This window comes from Dasypus novemcinctus, chromosome 4, assembly GCF_030445035.2.
Source record: "Dasypus novemcinctus isolate mDasNov1 chromosome 4, mDasNov1.1.hap2, whole genome shotgun sequence".
Classification (NCBI taxonomy): domain Eukaryota; kingdom Metazoa; phylum Chordata; class Mammalia; order Cingulata; family Dasypodidae; genus Dasypus; species Dasypus novemcinctus.
Window position 1 is genome coordinate 42439720 of NC_080676.1, and position 20185 is coordinate 42459904.

At 36.8% G+C, this 20185-nt stretch overlaps 1 pseudogene; it reads left to right on the plus strand.

The window, feature by feature from the left end:
• Positions 1–4640: 4640 nt before the first annotated feature.
• Positions 4641–6646, plus strand: LOC101446579 (protein phosphatase PTC7 homolog; annotated as a pseudogene).
• Positions 6647–20185: the final 13539 nt, after the last annotated feature.

Consider the following 20185-nt stretch of genomic DNA (forward strand, 5'->3'; position numbering starts at 1 on the left):
GAGCAGGAGACAGCCAAGTATCGTTCATGGAGAGGAGCCTGAGGCTGCCAGGAAGGGTCCTGGCTATTTCTTTGCAGATCATTCATAGGCCAGGGGCTAGCTGTCAGCGTAATACCCACCAGGAGATCCTGGGCCTTGTCGAACTAAGATGTTGTTCCTTGTAGATGGCAGCTTTGTTTCTGGATGCATCATGCCTCGAGAGTTGAATTTGGCTGGGGCAGAAGAATTGAGCATTGGGTTGTTGCCAAACTATATATATCAAAAGGATCTTTGAGTCTAAGAATAGGTAGAGCCAGGAAAGCAGTGCTGCTAAGGCCTGAGGAGAAAGAGAAGGGCAGTAGTTGGAGGAGAAGTTGGATAATTCAGAACTAAGTCTATGATACAGGCTACAGACCTTGTCAGGTGGTTAAGGGAAGGACATTAAATGAGAAGGAAAAGGTGGGAAGAGTAATCAAGATACATTTCCCTACTTCCCAGAAGCACCCACAGAAAGATGCCCTGACTGCTAAAGAGGGTTTCTTTTTAATCCATCAGGTAACATGGAATAATAACTGTCAGAGAAGGCCGGAACAAAACCACCTGAATGAAAACATCACTAAGGCAGGAGCTAGTTCTTAGTGGCATTTTATTCTGAATCTTGGGCACATCATACGGAGCCTGGCTCAGGTAGGAACGTGGTAAATACTTCAATATTCTTAGAGGACATCCCAAGGGTACCAAGAGTCTCCAAGTGAATCCTATGAGTCCATCCTTGGCCTCAGACACCTGCCTCTGGGAGGGGAAAGATTATTACAGTTCATTCCATCTTAAGATCTTTTCAATGCTGATTTTTGTAATATATATTATTACTGCCCGAGGCTTTTTAGTAAGGAGACTGAGGTCACAGAAAGCACAGATCTTGGAATTTAGGGGCCTTTCTTCCAAGAATGAAATCAGATTTTTCCTGAAATATATACCTTAATTTCATACAAAGAGCATGCTACATGTTAGGATAGGGATATTTTTAAAGCAAGTTTTTTTAAAAAAATTATATTTTTGGTCCTATTACCAGATTTTAAAGTTTCTGCATATTTTGCCTTTAAATCTTAAGCTACTTGTGTCTTAGAGGAGGTTGGCTTAGAAGAGTACCCAGAATACACAGTTGCTATACTCTTTATTAAACCTACTGTTTGCTTCCTTTTGTATGGAGGGGCATCATAAGAAATTGTCAGACAACCTCTATTATTCACCCCATAGCATTTTGATATTATTGATGAATTCCAAAAAAATATATTGAATTATGTTTGTACACAATACATAATATACCTCCAGGCATATTAGAGTGTATTGGATTCAGAGGTTTTACTTTTACTTGATTAAATAATGATTAAGCCTTTGATTGGGTTACAGTTGGATGTTGAATCCCTGTGCTCTTGGTGGTCAGGGACTCATAGAGAAATCACACCAAAGAGAAGAGAGGTTGGAATTTTGAGCTGGAGCCTGGGAATTAAGCACACAGGAAAAGAACACAGAGGAATAGAGATGGCTCCTTAAACATGGCAGAAACCCTGGAGAGAGACATAGTTGTTTGACTGATAATCTACAGCTGGCTTTGTGGAGAGAGCACAGCAGCAGCGAAAAATGGAGCCCTGGGAAGAGAGGAACCCAAGAAGCCTGAACTCCTGGCAGACATTGGCAGCCATCTTGCCCTAACATTGATGCAAGATGGCAATAGACTTTGGTGAGGAAAGTAACTTATGCTTTATGGCCTGGTAATTGTAAGTTTCTACCCCAAATAAATACCCTTTATAAAGGCCAACAGAGTTCTGGTGTTTTGCATTGGCACCCGTTTGGCTAATACAACCCCCAAAGGAGCAACCCTGAATAATGAATTATAAAGAAAGAGCTGAGGGCCCCCAGCATGATTTTATTTGTGTCTGATCTAAAAGGTGGCTTTAGACAACTCTTGTAAGAGAACAGAGAAAGAGCAGGTGAGACCTGGAGGTCTCCAGGGGCAGGAGTCCAGCTGAGGAGCCTGGTGAAATTAGGAGTTGCCAAAAATGTCAAGACAGTGGCAGGGACATGTGGAGGACACATTGAACACCTTCATCTCAGGTACAGTTGGGAATAAAATGGAACAGAGCAATCAAAACTGAGAACTGGATTGAGGAAGAGGCAGATTAAACATAATATAAACAACCAAATCACCAGAAAACTGAAATTAAAACAGTTAAGGTAGAGACCATTGCACTAAGCTGGGTGTTACGAATGTTGAGTTGCAAAACAAAGCTTTTCTTTTATGTGTGAAGCACATCCAGGGGCTGTGCCCAGGCCATCCTAACCTGCCCCACCTATCACCTGGTAGGCACTTTCTAAGGTGTAAGCATGGAAATTGGAAGAAAATGAAAAATAATATTCATGTCATCACAAATTCCTTTCATTGATGGAAATTTTATGCCTACCTTGCTCATATAATTATTTAAAGAAATGTGCAGTATTCATTTCAAAGGTGAACTTCCTAAAATCCTGTCTTGGGATTAAATGCTCAAAGCATTTTCATTGTGTTACTCAACCAATATCTTCAACTTGACACAGGCTGACATTTACAAAACAGCTTGTTTGCATTAAAAAAAAAATCAGCTTACTTAAAAGATCTCATTACTTTTCCTCTAGTGGCCCAATACTCATGGTTGTTTTTGTTTTTTTAAAAATCACATTTCTGTCTATTGAGTCATATAAATCATACTCCAGACACAGATGCTATATAGATTTAGGGTCTTCTGGTAGGCTCCATCACTGTTGATGAAGCTTTATTGAACACCTTTCATGTGCCCATGGAGAGGTGTGAGGCAAAATCTACGTCCTTTAAGTTTGTATAAAATGGTAAAGGAAAAAGAATATAAAAATTTTAAAAAGAAAGAAAAGTAAAAAGAAGACATAAGATAAAATATTCTAAGTGTCAAAGGAAGCTACTTCTGACAAATAGTAGGCTTAATAAATAGTGTAGCAATTTAATGATGGAAAGATAAGCATTCTGGGTACACTTCAAAACAAATCTCAAAAGATACAAGAAGCTTAAAATTTAAAGGTGGAAAATAGGGAAAGTTAAAAAATGTGATTCATACAATAAATAAGAATATGTGCTGGAGGAGGTCCACTTTGCATCTTACCTTCCACATTATCTCTGGGTAATTTTTTCCAAAGCCTTGGTTTAAACTAATACATCTGGATAACTCCCAAATCTCCCCCAAAATATCTCTTGAGCTGTTAAATTGTTTCTCTAGATAGAGTCAACTGCATTTTCCATACACATGCCAAAATTAGCAAATTACTCAAGTCCTTTCTTAAACCCATGAAAAACTAGGTATTATCCTAGAATTTTCTCTCATTCACCTTCCATATCATCACAAAGTTATGTTGAGCCTACCTCCTAATTATCTCTCTAATCCATTCTGTTTTCTTTTCCCCTATTGCCATGGCTCAAGTCCAAATATTGCAATAGACTCATAACTTACCCACTTCAAGACTCTTATCTATGTTCTCTTCCATTGCTGCCAAAGGGTTTTTTCTAGAATGAGAGTCTGATAACATTTCTTCTACTCTTGAAATCCTTCAGTGGTTTCCCGTAGACCTGAAGATAGAATCCAAACTTTTGTCATGATTTATGAGGTCCTCCCTGATCTGACTATACCTGCCTACTCTTCAGCTACTCTACCATATTTCAGCCTTCCCAGCTCCAATTTTGCATATGTTGCTCTGTCATGTACATCTTGGTTTTGCAATTCCTGCTGGTTGCTTAAGATTCAACTCAAGCCTGAAGAATACTATGAATGAAAGCCCAAGCTAGGGATATGTGTTTTGTGTGCTGAGAACAAATTGAGCAAAGTGTTTCTGGGATTCCTAGTCTGACCTCAGAGCAAAAACTCCTCTTGGAAAAATTCACAAGGGACAGACTTGTGCTCCCTATCAGAGAACCTAGCAGGGATCAGATTTTCCCAGCCTGAAACAACTAATAAATGAAATATATAAAGTGATGGTTTTTAATGCATTGAACATCAGGAAAAAAAAGGACAGTGATCTCTGAGAGACAGGAAACAAATAAGGTAAGCCCTAAGTAAGTGCCTATAGAATATCCAGGCCATGGCAGAGAGAAACCAAACAAAAGCAGTGATCTCCCTGAGTTGGGGAGGAGGAGCTAGTAATTCAGGGAAGGCACAGTACCTAGAGTTCATGGAACAGAGGACTAAAGAGAAGAAAGTTCACAGAAAGAGAGCTTGAAGATCTGCAGAAGGTTCTCTTTGAATCTTCAGCTGAGTACTGATAAGTAAATATGTGTGAGTAACTATGAGAGACCACAGGAAAAAACCACCCAAAAGGACTATAGGGGACAATATCCAGGGCTCACGAGAGTTAAGAATAGTTTGAGTTCTCACCAGGTGAGTGGAAAACTTCATAATTAATGGCAAATCAGGTAGAGTACTCAGAAGGGGTTTGCCTTATTTGTAGGATAAAATTAGCCTTAGAATAAATGCTGTTCTGGTCCTGCCTACTAAAGCTTATAAGCAAGCCTCATGTGGTTGAGGCTGAGGAGAGAGCTGACTCCAGGTCTCTGCATCCTCCTGCTCCCTGGCACCCCACGTTCTCAGGGGGCACCAGGAATGATGTTCTAGGTCCTCTTGTATGAGCGACTGGTGGCCTGAACCATACTCAATGGCCTCCTGTAGATCAACCCCAGGCTGGCAGTGATGATGGTGGTGACTATGGGCTGGTGACCACTGGTTGCAGCTTGGACAAGGAGTTCCATAAGTGTCTCCTCGAGAAGGCACGTGCCACAGGGACGATGTGTGCTTTGTTGCCCAGCACCACTCTGCTTATGTGCTTGGTATAGGAAGATGGAGAGACTGTAGAGCTGGCCCCTTTCAGTTCTCAGGGACTTTAATGTGAACGTGTAAACATTTAGTAAAAGAAGGATGGTTCATACCAAAGAATCCCATTGGAACTCTTACTGCAAGCTACTTCAGTTGTTGCAAAGTAAAGTACCCTTGTTTGTCCCTGGCAACCAAGGATGGCTCTGCTATAACACTAGCTGCGTACAAACTTAAAGAATAGACACCCCAGCATCTATATTCCTGTGATAACAGCTTAAAATATCAAAACATCCAGGTTTCAACCGAAGATTACAAAACACACAAAGAAACAGGAAGAGATTGCCTAGGCAAAGGAGAAAAATTAAAAGAGTAGAAATAATCAGTGAGGAGGAGGAGACCTGGAACATACCAGAAAAGACTTTAAAAAATATGTGCTCAAATTTCTGCAGGTAAACATGGAGAAAGAAGTAAAGGGAATCAGAAAAATGATAGATGAACACAAGAAAATACCAATAGAGAGATGGAAATTATGAAAAGTTACCAAACAGAACTGAAGACCATAGTAACAGAAATTTAAAATTTCCTTGAAGGGCTCAACAGCATCTTGGAACTGGCAGAAGAAAGCTTCAGTGAACTTGAAGATAAGACTATTGAAATCATCCAGTCTGAGAAACAGAAAAAGGAAAGGATGAATAAAAGTGAATAGAGCCCGAGGAACCTGTGGGACACTACCCAGTATATCGGTATATGCATTGTGGGAGTCCCAGAAGGAGAAGAAAGGGGCAGAGAGTATATTCAAAGAAATAATGGCTGAAAACCTCCTAAATTTAATGAAAGACATGAATATACACTTTCAAGACATTCAACAAATCCCAAATATGACAAACTCAAGGAGACCCATGTTGTGGCATATTAAAAGCAAACTGTCAAACGCCAAATACAGAGAGTTCTGAAAGTCTCATGGAAGAAACCTCATGTCACATACATGGGAGGCTCAGTAAGACCAAGTGCCAATTTTTCATTGGAAACCATGGAAGAAAGATGGCAGTGGGATGACATATTTAGAGTGATGAAAACTAAATCCTGCCATCCAAGAATTCTGTATCTGTCAAAACTGTCTTCATAAATGAGGGAGGGATTAAGAGGTTTCCACATAAACAAAAGCTGAGGGAATTCACCACTGGTCTGGTCCTATAAGAGGTAATAAAGAGAGTTCTGCCACTTGAAAGGAAAGACAATAGATCAAAGTCACATGAAACAAACATCTCCAGTGAGTGTCACAAAATGGGTAGCAGCAATGCCTGCATCATGATGCTGGACAGAATGAGCCATTGCTTACACATGGCAAACCTGGGCGACTGAGGCTTCCTGGTTGTCAGGGGTGGTGAAATTGTGCACTGATCAGACAATCAGCAGCATTGCTTCAACACTCCATTTCAGCTCTCAATCGCACCACCCAAAGCTGAGGGAATTGTCTTGAGTGACAGCCTGGAGCTGCTGATAGTATATCTTTTGATGTACTGTTAAGTGACATTATCCTGACAGTGACAGATGGACTCTTTGACAACACGCCTGATTATATGATCCTTCAGGAGCTAAACAAGCTAAAGAATTTAAACTCTGAGAGTACACAACAGGCTGCAAGAAGCATTGCTGAGAAAGCTCATGAGCTGGCCTATGACCCAAATTATATGTTATCTTTTGCACAGTTTGCATGTGACAATAGATTGAATGTGAGAGGTGGAAAGCCAGATGACATCGCTGTTCTTCTTTCAATAGTGGCTAAGTATATAGACTGACTCACCGGGATGTCAACTTCCATCTCTCCTTTTGTTATGCCTTGTTCTCCCCTGTCACCTGTGCTGATCTTGCTGGCAGGACCACATTTCTTTGCCACTGATCTCAATGGACAGTGATATAAGCCTTTTGCCTGTCTTTCTGAGACTCATTTGAGATCTTTGTTGGGAATCACTACTATCATTCACTAGCTCATATCTGCCAGCAACAATTGAAGAGAATCAAGATTTGAAGATTGGCCTTCATTTTTCATTGTCCTTTCTCATGATGAGCTGGAGATTTTTAAAGACAAAATGGCTATTACTCTTTAAAAAGTGTTCGAAATATTAAAAATGAGTTTTGTTGGTAAAGTGAATTAAAATGACCATGTATAAATGGATTTTTAATATCTAACACAAATCTTGTGTTATGATGCATCTACTAGAAACACGCATTATTAATTAAAAAGTATTACATGCATGTTATATGGGCCCAGTCTTTGTTAGAATGATTGGATATGGTTTTATGTCTTTATTATTAACTCCTGTTTCTCAGGGGCTTATAATTCTGCTCTAAAACATTGCTCTGGGTAATGAAATCTTAGTCCCAGGAGATTTTTTTGTTAAAAATTGGAAGAAAAATTCGTTGAAGTTCTGTGGATATAAATGCCTTGTTCCTTTTAAAAGATGCTTAATTGTGCTCTTGTGATTAAAGTTTTGCAGTTTATTTGAATTAGTTCCAAATCACAGGCTGGTGGCCTGATCTGCAGGAGGGGTGGGGGAGACACCTTACCAAAAATTTTAAATGGAAATATTTCTCAAGATTGTAAAACTCCACAAAGCCTAGAAATGTAATGTTATGGCTGAAATTCCTCCCAGCTGTCTGTTACAATGCCTCGGGAGCTCTAGACACATAGACCTGTTGGGTCAAGAATAGATAGCTGTGACTTTGAACTTTCCCAGCTTTTTACAGTCATGTTCCCCACAGTTTTCCTCTCATACTTTTTTTGGTAGCCTTGCTTTCTGCAGAGCATGCACCAGTGACTCCATGTGGGAAGAGCACAATGTGGAGTGGCAGCAGAACAAAATTCTACAAGCAAAACTTATGGTGATGATCTGATATTTGCAATTGCCCTAAACAGAAATTTAGGGGTTTCTGAATCAAGCTTAATAATGTTGACAGGTTCTAAATAGCCATTTTGAAGTATATATTACCTTATAAAATTACCCACATTTTCAGTTTTCCCATGATATGCAAGCTCTAACTTATTTTTAAGGTTTGTGTACAAGTTGACTGCTATAAAGATACATATTTTTGGTCAGTTTTTTCCTTCGTTAACTTTGTGGTAGAAAAATATATATACTTAGAAATCCTTAAAATAAAGCATATATATAAGTCAGATAACACTGATGTATAGATGAGAATACAGTTAAACCTGATAAGAATTTACTTAAGGAGAATATTAAAAAGTCTTTTTCTCTAAAGAGATTATTACTCCATGGTTTATTGCATTAAAAATTACATTTGAGGTTACCTCAACTTGTTTAAAAATAGAAAAAAGTGCAAGCCTCCAAAATATCACCCTGTTTCCAAGTAACTTAACAGAGTCCCAGAACTAAATGCAAGCATATTTATGACAAAACAAAAACTTAAAGCACTTAACAAGAAAAAATTTACAATGTCTAGAATGCAATTAAAAATTATCTGACATGCAAAGAAGCCTGACAATACAATCTATAATAATAGGAAATATCAATCAATTGAAACTAACCCAGAAATGATATAGAAGACATAATTAGTAGAAATGATAAATAAAACCATTATTATATTTCTATATGTTCAAGAAAGTAGAGGAAAGATTTAGAAAGTTGAATAGAGATATGGAAGATAAAAAATTAGATCCAAGTCAAACTTTTACAGAGAAAAACTACCAATGTCTGAGATGAAAATATACTATATGGGATTATCAGCATATTAGACATTGTAGAAGAAAAGGTTAGTGAATTTGATAATATAGCAGTGGAAACTATGCTAAATGAAATACACAGAGAAAAAATACTGGAAAAAAACGAACAAAGCATCTATGATCTCTGAGACATTTTCAGACAGCCTAATAAACATGCAATTGGAGTATCCAAAGGAAATGGAGACATGAGGGGAACAGAAAAATCATTTGAAGAAATAATTGCTGAAATGTTTCTGTTTTAATGAAAGCTATAAAACCCAGAGCCAAGAAGTACAATAAACCCTAATCACAAGGCACATGAATAAAACTACACCCAGGCACATCTTCATCAAATTATTTAGGACAACAGACAAAAAGAAAATGTTAAAACCAGCCAAAGAAAATAGATATATTATGTACAGAGGAACAAAGATAAGAATGAAGCAGATTTCTTGTTGGTAAAAATGTCAGCCAGAAGACAGTGGAGCAATATCTTTAATACACTGAGAGAGAGGGAAAAAAACCTGTGAACTTAAATGCATATACATAGCTAAAATATCTTTCCAAAACGAATATGAAATAAAGTTTTTTAGGCATAAAAATCTGAAATAATTCATCATTAGCAGACATGCACTACTAATATTAAAGGAAGTATTTCAGGCATAAGGAACTAACACCAGATAAAAAATTCTGGATCCAAAATGGAAGAAAGAGCTGGAAAATGTAACTACGTGGACAAATATTAAATACTTTTTATTATTATTTAAATTCTTTTAAGAGATAGTTAACTGTTTGAAGAAAAATAATAACAATGTATTGTGTAATTTATAACATATAGACATAAATTACACAGCAATAGCACAAAATTTGGAATGAGAAAAATAGAAGCAATATTGTAAGGTTCTTATACTATATATGAAGTGATAATATCACTTGAAGATAGACTGAAAAGTACAAGATGCATAATATACTAGTTATTGGTCAACGTGTAACAAATTACTACAAAATTTACTGGCTTAATATACACATTTTAATTTTTTCAGTTTCTCTGAATCAAGAATCCAAGCATAGCTTAGTTGGATACTCTGCTTTAGGGTCTCTCATAGGCTTCAATCAAGTGATCAGTTGAGGTGAGATTTTTCTCAAGGTTTAACTGAGGAAAGATTCCCTTCCAGGCTCACATGGTTTTTAGTAGTAGTCAGGTTCTTGAGGGTTGTTAGACTGAAGACCTCATTTCATTTTGGCTGTTGGCTGGAAACCCTAACCTGCATGGGATTCTGCAACATGAAGCTTGCTTCATCAAAGCAGCAAGACAGAGAGTTTGCTAGCAAGGTGGAAGTCACAATCTTTTGTAACCTAATCATGGAAGGACATCCCTTCAATGATGCTGTATTCTATTGATTAGAAAGAAGTTACTTGAGGAGAGGGGATTCCATAAGACCTTGAATATAAATAGATGGCATCATTGGGGACCATCTTAAAAGTCTGTCTTCTTATATACTCTAAACCTAAAGTGACCACACACACACACATATGCACACACTAAGAGTTGTAGCTAAAAAGTCAACCAAAATCAAAAGGTAGTAATAAAATGCTCACTTAATTAAAAAAATCAGAGGAATAAAATTGCCAGAATTACCTCTTAACAGTTGTTTTTATTGTTATTCAGTTTAAAATATTTTCTGGTTTCTCTTTTCATTTCTTCTTCGACCTATATGTTGTTTAGAAGTATGTCATTTAGTTTTCTAGATGTCTTTCTGTAATTGATTTCTAATTTAATTTCATTGTGTCAGAAAAATACATTTTAGGAAGCTGATATGGCTCAAGCTATAGAGCTCCAGCCTACCACATGGGAGGTCCCAGGTTCAGTTCCTGGAGAAGGCAAGCTGCATGAAAGGGAAGGCATGGTGAGCTGATGCAACAAGATGACACAACAAAGAGACACAAAAAGAAAAGACAGAGACACAACAAACCAGGGAGGTTCTCAAGCATTTGAAGCTTCTCTACCACATGGGGGGCCCCAGGTTCATTTTCCGGTGCCTTAAGAAGACAAGTAGACACAAAGAACAGACAGAGAGCACATGTAATGGGAGGGCAGGGAATAAAGAAATCTTAAAAAATACATATATACTTTGCATGATATGAATCTTTAAATTCATTGAGCCTTGTTTTATGGCCTAGAATATGGTCTATCTTGGTAAAAATTCCATATGCATTTGAAAAGAATGGGTATACTGCTGTTTATGGGTAGAAAGTTTTATAAATTACATTAACATGTTGCTATTATTGTTCAAGTCTTCTATATATGTGCAGATTTTCTTCATGCTCTGTCAATTTATTGGGAAAGAGGTTTAAAATATCTGACTGACTATATTTTTGGATTTGTCTATTTTTTCTTGCCTTTATCTCAATATTTTGAGATATATACTTTGAAGTTCAACTATTAATTGCATAAACATTAGGATTACCATGTCCCCTTAAGAAATTCATCCCTTTATCATTATGAAATGACCTTTATCTCTGCTAATGTTCTTTGCTGTCAAATCTACTTTGTCTCTTCATTAAGATCAGGAAGTTACATATTTTTCCATACTTTTACTTTTTATCTTTACCTTTTCCATCCTCTTACTTGGGTCTTTATATTAAAAGTTGGTTTCTTGTGGGCAGAAGATAATTAGATCTTTTAAAAATAAAACACCCAAGTTGACAATCTCTGACTTTTAATCATGCATATAGACCATTTACAGTTAATGTGATTATTGACATAATTTGAGTTTTAAGTTATTGTCTTGCTAGCTGTTTTCTATTGCTACGTATATTCTTTGTTCTCCTATTAATTATTTCTTCTTTTGTATTAACTGAATTTTTATGATTGTTTTTATCTTCTATCTTGGCTCATTAGGTACAACTCTTAATTCTATTATTTTAGTAGATTTTCTAGGGTTTATAGTACGCATCTTTAACTTACTATACTTCAAGTGATATTATACCACTTCATGTAGAGTATAAGAATTTTAAAACAGCTACCTACATTTCTTCTCTCCCAATCTGTGCTATTGTTTGTGTATATTTTACTTCTACTTATGTAGAAAATACAACAATACATAGTTATTATTTTTATTTAAACCGTCAACTATTTTAAAGGCATTTACATAATTTTAATTGTCATTACATTATCTTATAAGGTTACCATTTTGAGTGCTCTTTATTCCTTTGTGTAGCTCCATGTTTCATTTCTGTTTCCTTCTGTATGATGGACATCCTTTAAAATTTCTTGCACTCCCAGTCAGATGGTGTGGAATTCTTTCAGTTTTTATATGCTGGAAAAGTCTTTCTTTCACCTTTTTTTGGAAAAAAATAGTTTTACTGGGTAAAGAATTCTTGGTTGACCTTTTTTTTCTCCCTCAGTACTTTAAAGCTATTGCTGGGAAGTGGATGTGGCTCAGGTGATGGGGCCTCCGCCTACCATATGGGAGGACCTGGGTTCAATCCCTGGGACATTCTGGTGAAAGAGAAGAAGAGAGGACCAGCCTGGGTCAACTTGCTTTGATAAAATTAATTATCCACAGCAGTTTATATTTTCTTGACATTGCCTCATATTTCTGTTTAGTTAACAGTGACTAAAAAGTAGCCCACAGGATCTCTGCTGATGATCTTTACTGCTTATTGTTATAATGTATAAATAAAGAAACAGAACAAAGAGCCCACTAGTGGTCACTTCCTCTCTTTCTATGAATTTCTGTCTGATAATTCACTCAATTTTCTTCATTTGAACCCCTGCCATACTTTGAACAGGCATCACAAATATATGGCATGCTTGTTACTCTTCCCTCCTCCTGTGGGCAAATATTGCTAATCTATCATGGCACTCTCTCTATGTGAGTCTTAAAATGGCCTCAAAATTCTTCTCAATACAACAGTCCAGGCAGCCAGAAAATTCAACCAGAGTTAGCATATATCATGAAACCTATATACCATTCTATGATGGCTTCAATGTTCACTTAAGGGACTCATCCAATAACCTGGCCCTGAAATTCCTACACCTCTTTATTTTAATGAATTTCTCTCCACTTCAGTCTCTCACTCCCACCCAGGAAACGGTGGTCACTTAGAACTGTTGTCTCAGGGAAGCAGATGTAGCTCAGTGGTTGAGCACCTGCTTCCCACGTACAAGGTCCTAGGTTCGATCCCTGGTACCTTCTGGGAAAAAAATGAATTGTTAAAACTGTTGTCTCAATACCTTTCCAGCAGGTCTGTTGTCAGACCCTACCCTGACAATCTTCAGTCTTTCCAGTGCTCTCATGACTCCATTTCTCTGCCCTTGTTATTTGACATGACACCTCCACTGTATCCAGAAATCCCCCCACTCTGGCTTTTTCTTGCAACCCTGGACCCCATGGTGAGGCCCTCTACCACTCTTTGCCAACATCATCAAATTCCTTGCCACTACCCATCCCTACTGTCCTTTGTTGTACCCATCCAGCAAAAACCTGGTCCTGGATTAGTACTACAGTTTGTCTTTAACTTCTCCAAGAAACTGCTAATGCAAAGTCCTACAACCATGCAGTTTCATGCAACAGTAGACTCATGGCTTCCAATCTCTGCCAGTCCCTGTGTTGTCAGTTCTTGTATTTGACTTTGGTCACCTACTTCTTCCATTGCCCTCAATGACTCCTCAAATTTTCTTCATTTTCTTCAAGACTCCTTCTCAATCCATCCCTTCTTAGCAAATATTCTTGCCTGTTGTTTATTGAGAAAAACAGGGAAGCCACATTTGTCTGACCTCTTCAGCTTTTTAAACTTCTCCCTGAAAATATATTTATAACAATGCTATCCTTGCCATCAATTACAGATATCATAAACAGCACTGTCCCATTCACTGTTACTATTCTCAAGCTGTTGTACTTGCCAGGGAATCCACAAAGTCTTGCTGATTGTGTTCATGAAGATTCTTGCTGCCTCGCTGGTCCTGGATGGCTGACAACCAACTCTGGGGCTGCCTAGGGCATTGCTACCTTTTTCAAATCCTCAAGGCTACTTTAACACCTCTCACCTCTCGTGTCTTTGGGCAGAAGTGGGTCTTCTGATTTTCAGCTGCCCTCTTAGATCCCCACTTTGCCTTTCCTCTAGAGCTCCTCCTTTATGCCATTGCTGTGGAAGTACCCACCTCCCTGTGACAGCAAATCTTGCCAACTCTAGTTTTTAACCTTGGACCTCATCCATTAATGATATTCTCTATCATCTGTATTTTTCAATCTCTCCATGTTTTCTATTTATTGAAGTCTCTCAGAGCCTTAAAAATATAATAGAGTAAAAATTTAAACCTTCTATCCAATCAAGGTATTTCCCCATTTTCTCTTTCCTTTCATCAGAAAACTTGCAAGTTTTCACTATCTTCATTTTCTTAAAACCCCCTTTCTTTCCTAATCTCTTAATATGCGGCTTCTGCCCTCACTGTTTTACTGAAATTTCTCCCTTGATGGTTAACAATGAGTGACTGCATTACCAAAGACAAGAGTCTTTCTTTCACTATTATCTACCTAAACTCCACACTGAAATATCTGGAATTTTTACCATCCCCTTCTTTAAAAAAAACCCCAAAAACCAAAACACTTTTTTTTACTGGTAAATAAAATAGGCATGCAACGAAATGGCATACCACATAACAATACAAGTTGTGAATTATTACTCAAGCATGTAGTCATGACCCAAAACAAGAAGTAAAACACTAACAGCATCCCAAGAGTAGGTTCTTAACCTTCTAATCCCAGTTTATCTCTCCCAAAGACAACCACAACCCTGACTTTTATGACAGTCACCTACTTGCTTTTCTTTATGCTTTTATCACTAGTGTATATCCCCAAATACTTAGTTTTGCTGTTTTTTTAACATATATGTATATATGAATATATATATATATATTCAGTATATATTCTTTTGTATCTGGTATCTTTCCTTCAACGTGACGTTTGTGAGATTTATCTGTTTTCTTGAATTTAACTGTAATCGATTCATTTTTATTACTCTTCTGGTGTTTCACACTATATTCCACAATTTATTTATCCATTTTACTGTTGATGCCCATTTGGGTTGTTTCCAGATGGAGCTAGTAGGAATAGTGTTGCTATGGACATTCTTGTATATGTCTAGATGTGTGGGCACACATTTATTTTGGGTATATGCCTATGAGTGAAACAGAGTAACAGTATACAAGCATCTTCCACTTTAGAAGACAATGACAAATTGTTTTCCAAAGTTTTATCTTAAGTTACACTTCCACCAGCAGTTATCAGTTTCCATAGTGCTACATCCTCACAAAACATGGCCCAGCCTATTTTATTAATTTTAGGGATAATGATTAAGTGTTTTTAATTTGCTTTTCCATGGTTACGAATTAAGAAACTTTTCACACATCTTTGGACTTTCTATATTCTCTTTTCATGAAGTACCTTTCAAGTCTCTTGCCTACTTTTCCTCTATGTTGTCTTTCTCTTTCTTATTTATTTGTAATTCTTTGTATATTCTCTGTCATGCCCAATGTCAATTATATGTGTTGCCAATACCTACTCCACACTGTGGCTTACCTTTTACTCTCTCTATGGTTATATTTGAAATACAGAAGTTCTTAATCTTAATTAAATTGTTCAAGCTTTTCCTTAATGACTAGTGCTTTTGGTCTCCTGTTTAAAAAATATTTCCTATCCTTCTTTCTTGAAGTACTTTTTTCTCACTTTTTCTGGGATCTGCATTTTTAAGTTCTCCTCTCTTTTGGAGGATCTGTCTCATTTTCCTTCATGGGTCTTTCTTCCTTCTTTCACTCTTCTGTGTTGATATCACCTATTAAGGTGCTGTCCTCTTCCTCTTTGATTCATGCTTTTCCTCTCTCACTCTCATCTCTTGGCTGATCCAGTTCATTTCACAGTACAATTCTACAACATCTATTGAGCAATTTCTCAATATAGGTGTTGGGTTGGGCACTGGGGCTACTCAGGTGAACATCACACAGTTTCTGACCTTAGACAAAGGATTGAATGATGGTACCTTTAATATGCTTACACAGGTATTTGGTGTCTCAAATACTTTAAAATCATCAACTTCCACATCTCCCAACGTGCTCTTACTCCTAGAGTAATGACACCGTCACTTCCTTAACCTCCCAAGATGTGAAGGTCATCTTGGTCTCTTTCCTCTTGCTTATGTAATATCCAATGACATGACAAGTCCAGTTTGTTTTAATTCTACAAGTTTAACCTCCCATCTTCCCTTCTTTCCATTCCCACTGCTGGCCTTCACATTTAGTACCTTCCTATGTCTTTCAGAGAAGACTGAATTAGTCCCTTCACTAGTATCTCTTCCCCCTCTCACTCAGCCAACGCCATTCTCATCTGGTCATTTTACATTGGGCAAAAGCTTTCAACAATAGTTTTTGGATGCTTTTCTTAGTCCTCCTGTTACCCTGAAATCTCTTTGACGGTAAGGACTAAATGGAGTCTTAATCATCTTTGAGAAAGACTTATTCATTCTATCATTTAACATGGAACTTGAGACATTCAGTGCCAATAAATAACTTGATTTCACTGCTCTGAGCAATAAACAGCACATTGACATAAATGACTAAAGGCTATATTTTATGGCTTCATATCCAAGTGCCATTAAGGTCAGAAGTTCCTGAGAAATTCTCACTTTGGCCTTTGCAAAGGATCCCATAATATCTTCTGCCCTCCCATTTTATCACATCCTTCAAGTCTTTGTGATTCTGGATTACCTTTCTTTAGGATTTTTGTTCTGTGCTTTGTGAAAATGGGAGATACCAGGACAATTCATTCATGTTGTTCACTTAATCAAAAGTCTTCCATGGATGACTCCCCACAAGCCTGGCTCTCAAACTCTTTCAGATTTTACCTACCTTTACCTTATTGGCTTGATCTACAACCAGATCAAATTCTTGGCCATGTCTCATATGTGCTTTGTGGTTTATGACTTTTGATCAAGCTGTTGTATTTGCCTACAAAGCCTTCCTGAACCATCTCACTATGTCCAAATCTTACATCTCCTTCAAGTCCCAGCTCAGATTCCACTTTTCTATCTAGTAGTGTTGAGGCCGCCAGCTCAAATCACATACTCCTTCTCTGTACCCCAACATTTAATTTTTACTTCCTACCACACCAACCACTCTCTCCTCACACTGAGTGTGGTAGTTGGCTATTCACTTGTCTTCCCAGACCACAGACTGTGTCTCACTCATCATTGTGTTCCTAACAAAGCCTTATAGAACATTCCCCATGGGGCAGATACTCAGTTTTTTTTTGCACAGTTGGGATATTTGTTAAGAACTGGCCATATGCAAAGTTCAGTGATACAAAATGACTATTATTCCATTTCTGATAAAAATGTTTCAATTTAACAAGGCATTTATGTAAACATTAATACAGTAAATACTAGTCTGTTGTAGATTTCATAACCAAGTGCCAAATGCTATGAATTTGGTTCTTTAAACCAATATTTTTTCAACTTGCATAATACATAGACCCAGGGAAAGATGTTATTGCAGGCCACCAGCACTCACTTAAATTATTTTTCAATAATGCTGCTTAAATTAGAATAAGCATAAGGCCATGTATAGCAGTTTGGTATTATTTATGAATTCCAAAAATAGATATTGAATTATGTTTGTAAAATGGTCTGTTCCTCTGGGAATATCAGATTGTATTGGATTCAGAGGTTTCACTTTTGCTTGATTAAATTATGATTAAGACTTTGATTGTGCCATGTCAGTAGGATGGGGACTCACAGAGAAAACTACATGGCAGAAGAGTTAGTCGGAGTTTTGCTGCTGAAGCCCCAGGAAGTAAACACAAAGGAGAAGAACACAGAGGAACAGAGATGGCTCCATAGACATGACAGAGGCCTCAGGAAAAGAGAGAGCCTGATAGTCTACTACTGACCTTGTGGAGAGAGCAGTGCAGCTGAGCCCAGAGAGAAACAAGCCCTGGGAGAGAGATGAGATATCCCAGCCTACAGCTAATATTGGAAGAAGCTGGGGCCACAGAGCTTTAAGAGGAAGAGGAAGACTGGACCCTTGCTGATGTCAGCAACCATCTTATTCCATCACATGGCAACAGACTTTGGTGAGGGTAGTAACAAGCTTTATGGCTTGGTAACTGTAAGCTTTTACCCCAAATAAATACCCTTTATAGGAGCCAACAGATATCTAGTATTTTGCATCAGCGCCTCTTTGACTGACTAATACATCATACCTAGGTTCCTTTTGCTTATAATTTTCAAACTGTAAAATCAAAACACATTCCTAATTTCTTCAATGGAGAAGTTTTGGCTTACAGAACAATCATGCATAAAACAGGATTCCTATATACCACTTAATTATTAACCCTTTACGTTGGTATGGAATATTTGTTACAACTGATGAAAGTACATTTTTTTAAAAATATATTTTTATTGAATTATATCATTCATACATGACCATGCACAAACAATAAGTGTATAGTAAAAGTTGTGAACTTACAAAATAAACATGTAATGTCATACAGTGGTCTCATACATCACCCCTCCACCAACACCTTGCATTGTTGTGAAACATTTGTTACAAACTATGCAAACTGTGCAAGAGCAAAGATAAAATATTACTATTAACTATAATCCATATCTTACAATTGGCATATTTTCTCCCCAGCTCACCCTATTTTTTAAAGAATATATATTTTATTATAGAGGTTGTGAACTTACGAAACAATCATGCACACGTGCAGAATTAGTCCTCTTCTTATCTCCACCACATACCACCAGGTCTTGAAGATGTTTTCCTACATTTTCTTCTAGGAGCTTTATGGTTCTTGTTTTTATATTTAGGTCTTTGACCTGTTTTGAGTTAATTTTTATATAAGTAATATGATAGTGGTCCTTTTTCTTTCTTTTGGCTATGGATATCCAGTTCTGCCCACACCATTTTTTAAAATAAACTCTTCTGCCCCAGCTTGGTGGGTTTGACAAGCTTGTCAAACAAATGAAAACACATATTCACAAAAAGGCTAGTACATAAATTTTCATGCCAAACTTAATTATAATAATAAGGAACCTGAAATATTTCAATCTACCAGTAGGGGAAAAGAAAAATTGCGGTATTTTTCTACAAATCAGTGACATCAAAATGAATTACATGATATATATTAAGACAAACATGAATCTCAAAAACATATTAAGTGAAATAAGCTGGACATAAAAAGTACATATATTATGATTCCATTATCATGAAGTTCTAAAACAGACAAAACCGATATATAGTGATAGTGATAATGATATAACTCTGATCATTGGTTGTATATGGTGAATGGGTGGGGTTGTTTGCAGAGGCACAAGAAGGAACTTTCTGGAGTGATGAAAATGATCTATACCTTGTTTGGACTGATAGTTACTGCAGACATAAATGTTTTCCAAAATGCATCAAATTGTACACTGAAAATATGTGCATTTTATTGCATATAAATTATATCTCAATAAAGTTGACTTAAAAAAAAAAGGAACTTAATCATAGATGTGATAGTCTGTTTCTGAACCATCAATTCGGTTCCATTGGTCTATGTGTCTATCTTTATGTCAATACCATGCTATTTTTTTTACCACAGTAGCTAGGTAATTGATTTAAAGTCTGGAAGTGAGAGTCCTCCAACTTCACTTTTTCTTTTTAAGATATTTATGGCTATTCTGAGTCTCTTACCCTTCCAAATAAATTTGATAATTGTGTTTTCCATTTGTTTTAAAAATGTTGGTGGAATTTTTATTGCTTTGCAACTGTATGTCAATTTGGATAGAACTGATATCTTAATTATGTTTCGTTTCCCAATCCATGAGCATGGAATGTTCTTCTAATTATTTAGGTCTTTTAAAATTTCTTTTAGCAATGTATTGCAGTTTTCTGAAATCAAGTGCTCTGCATCCTTGGTTAAGTTTATTCCTAAATATTTTATTCTTTTAGTTGCTATTGTAAATGGAATTTTTTCCTGACTTCCTCCTCAGATTGAGCATTACAATTGCATAGAAACATCACTGATTTTTGTGTACTGATCTTGTATCCTAACACACTATTGAAATTGTTTATTAGCTCTAGCAGTTTTGTTGTAGATTTTTCAGGACTTTCTAGATATAGGATCATATCATCTGCAAAAGTGAAAGTTTTCATTCTTCCTTTCCAATTTTGATGTCTTTTTTTCTTCTTTTTCTTGCCTGATTGCTCTAGCTAGAGCCTCTAGCACTATATTGAACAACAGTGGTGACAGCAGGCATCTTTGTCTTGTTCTGGATCTCAACAGGAAAGCTTTCATTCCTTCACCATTGAATACAATGTTAACTGTGGGTTTTTCATATATGGCCTTTACATATTGATAAAGTTTCCTTCAATTCCTATCTTTTGTAGTATTTTTTTTAATCAATAAAGGATCCTGTATTATGTCCGAAGCCTTTTCTGCCTCAATCAGCAAGATCATGTGATTTTTCTTTTTGATTTATTTATGTGGTGTATTACACTGATTCATTTTCTTTTGTTGAATCACCCTATGCATGCCTGGTATAAAACTCACTTGATCACAATGAATAATTTTTTTAA